The sequence below is a fragment of the Leguminivora glycinivorella genome, chromosome 15 (genome assembly GCF_023078275.1).
Source record: "Leguminivora glycinivorella isolate SPB_JAAS2020 chromosome 15, LegGlyc_1.1, whole genome shotgun sequence".
Classification (NCBI taxonomy): domain Eukaryota; kingdom Metazoa; phylum Arthropoda; class Insecta; order Lepidoptera; family Tortricidae; genus Leguminivora; species Leguminivora glycinivorella.
Genome location: NC_062985.1, coordinates 17487699 through 17491680, shown reverse-complemented (window position 1 = coordinate 17491680; position 3982 = coordinate 17487699). Strand labels below are relative to the sequence as shown.

Below are 3982 nucleotides of genomic sequence, written 5' to 3'. Positions count from 1 at the left end.
ACCCTTTTAAGAGGAGAATTTTGAAAAATCCTTTCTTAGTTCTCCTCTACGCCATATAAGGAACCTATGTGCCAAATTTGAAATCTCTAGGACCAACAGTTTCGGCTGTGTGTTGATATGTCAATCAGTCAGTCAATATCTTCTTTTATATATTTAAACCCCATTGCACCACAACAGGGGAGAAGGTATTTCACTTCCGCCTCGTTAGATTTTAAAAACGTTGTGTTTATCGTGATCAGCGACCCGATAAACCATAAAAACGATACCCATATTGATTTTTTGACTTTATTACCCCCTTTCACCCTTTTAGGGGTTAAATTTTCAAAAAACCTGAAACACGTAGTCAGTCATATGTCTTAAGGAATCTTCCTGTGAAGTTTCGAATAAAATAGTCAAACTAATCTTGTTTCCCCATACAAACTTTGAACCCCCATTTGACCCCCTTAGGAAGTGAATTTTGGAAAATTCTTTCTTAGTGCTCCTCTACACTATATAAGGAACCTACTTGACAAATTTGACATCTCTAGGACCAGCGGTTTCGGCTGTGCGTTGATATGTCAGTCAGTCAGTCAATATCTTTTTTTATATATTTTTTTGATATTTAAACCCCATTTCACTTCCGCCTCGTTAGATTTTAAAAACGTTGTATTTATCGTGATCAGCGACCCGATAAACCATAAAAACGATACCCATATTGATTTTTTGACTATATCACCCCCTTTTCACCCTTTTAGGGGTTAAATTTTCAAAAAACCTGAAACACGTATTCAGTCATATGTCTTAAGGAATCTTCCTGTGAAGTTTCGAATAAATTAGTCAAACTAATCTTGTTTCCCCATACAAACTTTGAACCCCCATTTGACCCCCTTAGGAAGTGAATTTTGGAAAATTATTTCTTAGTGCTCCTCTACACTATATAAGGAACCTACTTGACAAATTTGACATCTCTAGGACCAGCGGTTTCGGCTGTGCGTTGATATGTCAGTCAGTCAGTCAATATCTTCTTTTATATATTTTTTTGATATTTAAACCCCATTTCACTTCCGCCTCGTTAGATTTTAAAAACGTTGTATTTATCGTGATCAGCGACCCGATAAACCATAAAAACGATACCCATATTGATTTTTTGACTATATCACCCCCTTTTCACCCTTTTAGGGGTTAAATTTTCAAAAAACCTGAAACACGTATTCAGTCATATGTCTTAAGGAATCTTCCTGTGAAGTTTCGAATAAATTAGTCAAACTAATCTTGTTTCCCCATACAAACTTTGAACCCCCATTTGACCCCCTTAGGAGGTGAATTTTGGAAAATCCTTTCTTAGTGCTCCTCTACACTATATAGGGAACCTACGTGCCAAATTTGAAATCTCTAGGACCAGCGGTTTCGGCTGTGCGTTGATATGTCAGTCAGTCAGCTTCTTCTTTTATATATTTAGATTAAACCCCATCTTTTAATTACAATTTATTATTCACTCTGATTTATGCTGTGGACTTAATCTATTTATTTTGGCTATTGACTTTTAGGGTTATTAGGAGTAATAGGACATTACTGTTTCATAATATGCGAAAAGGACTGGTTACTATTTGCGGCTACAACAATGGGTTCTACATAGACACTAAACGATCACTAGGTCAAAATACTGATCCAATATAAGATATTAACTTAATTGATTGATTTCGTTTCATGGTAATTAATTTTATTTAATAAATTTTAGAGTTTCAATTTTTGTATGTTTATATTGGTTAACTAAATAGGTAATTGATGTTAGTTAGGTATTTATAGGGTAGGAATATTACAAGTTAAGCTATGGCGTGCCCAGTATTAAAATGAGCTAGAAGTGGATAAACAATAAAAGCCCCTGACTGTATCAAATTACAGTGTGAAAAATGCCTTCTGTTCTGTGAGCCAATTTTTAACAGTCAAGGTTAAAATATCAAATTTACAATGTACGTTTTATTTGTTGGATGTATCGGTGGTCGCATATATAATTCACAAATGCCCCGATAGATAGGGCATTCATCAGCCTCCTTGCGTTATCCCGGCATCTGCCACGGCTCATGGAAGCCTGGGGTCCGCTTTGACAACTAATCCCAAGATTTTGCGTAGGCACTAGTTTTACGAAAGCGACTGCCATCTGACCTTCCAATCCGAAGGGTAACTAGGCCGTATTGGAATTCACCGAAAAGCGACTGGAAAATATCATAGATGGCAAATATCACATAATATTCTCAAAATAAGTAAGGTGCTCCTACGGTTAAGAGCGCATTTGACTCAGCAGCAATGTACTGTAAACATGGTTGCGATGACAATCAATGACAACTTTACTGTTGATGGGCCGAATTATTATGTATGGGAAAAAAAATTCAAGTTTTTTAATGAAAGTTATCTAATTACATTATTTTTTATGTCCTATACGAACCAGCGTTAAGAGATTCGCACGTATCATCTGTACAGTCACCGGCATAAAGAAGTGATGATTTCTGTACCTTGTCATATCGACGACAACAACGTACAAGGTGCTAAGTGCTAAAAGGTTCGAACTACGTACGCTGCAGCACATTGATCTACACGTCGAAACCTATCGCCTAATATAAAAATTTTCTTAAAATGTCACTTAGTTTAGATTTTAAAATGACGCATACAGTGCGATCTGAGTCAACAATTTGTAAACTAACACGAACACCATTCTAAGTGCCACATCGAACTGTACACGATGTTTGCCATCTCACTCACTCGCGCGCATAGAGCGCAATGTGCCACATCGAACTCTGTTCGCCGTTGATCGGCTAAGCATACGGTTGCGACGCTGCGACCGTTGCGTACAAAATATTAACATGTTATTACGTTACTTTCGCCTCAATTTTAAGTTTTTAGTAAGAATTTTGTTGGATGTTATTCTGTGTACCGATTTACCGCAAATATAAGTTTGTTTATAATGACGTGGATACGTGCGAGATGGTTGGAATCCTTAAAATCAGGGGCAAAGAGATCGCGTCCGGATTGCACCGAAACAGAGATAAATAAACCGGCCACGATAAATGATGGTATGTAATATTTATTTCCATTTTCTTGATATTTTTTTGTTTATATGTTTTAAAAGGTATAAAATGTTCTATGTGACACATAGAGCTCCATACGTCTAAAGTATTATTAAATAGAACTACGTATACAGGACTATCTACCACTTGGAACTGTATACGTTAGTATCATAGCTGTAGTTAACAAAGTACATAGATCTATGTGCCACTTAGAATTGTTTACGTCATTTATTCAGTCACTTAGAACTATTTACCTTCTTGAATTTATTTTAGACTCTTTCAAAATAGTTATACTCTGTCGTTGTTAGTGCTAATTTAAATATAAAAAGGAAGGGTAACATTGCTACAATGCTATGCGTTGTGTAATACAATAATTAACTATCACAGATTATTTTACTCATTGTTTACTTTGCATCACTAAATAGCATTAAGTACTTACCTATATTTTATTAACCGCTTTGTCTGTTGCTTTATAAATGTATGGTATTTGACTTTCAGAGTCACCACTAAGAATGGACGAAACATATTGCGAAGAATCAACTGCGTTTGTGGAGCCAGAAGATACGCATTCCACTAATACAAGCATACGTGTGTGTCCCATAATAAATTGGCCTGAACTGACTATTGTGCTAGCGAAATGAAACTATTCTTACTTTTTAATATAGTAATTTTTAATGTACAACAACTTAAAATGTATTTGAATAAGCACCTATACTCACTTATAGAAGTAGCATTAATGCTAATGTTACCTATACTATAACTTACATGTTTGGTTTACCTGTTAGTGTAAGTTGGTTGATAATAAATGAAATGACAGTTTGGTCTTCAAAATTACCGAACTGCCGCCTCCAGGTTTTTGCCGTGGATTTTATTTTTTCTAGCAGGTCCCATTTAAGGTTTGGGAATAAATAGTAGTAACTGGCAGACATATCCGTAAATTA

At 35.6% G+C, this 3982-nt stretch overlaps 1 long non-coding RNA gene across 1 annotated transcript; it reads left to right on the top strand.

Annotated features, from left to right (window-relative positions):
- Nucleotides 1-2521: 2521 nt before the first annotated feature.
- LOC125234044 lies at nt 2522-3733 on the top strand. Its single transcript, XR_007177923.1, has 2 exons — nt 2522-3047; nt 3540-3733. It is a non-coding gene; the product is annotated as an uncharacterized LOC125234044 (long non-coding RNA).
- The last annotated feature ends 249 nt before the right edge of the window (nt 3734-3982 follow it).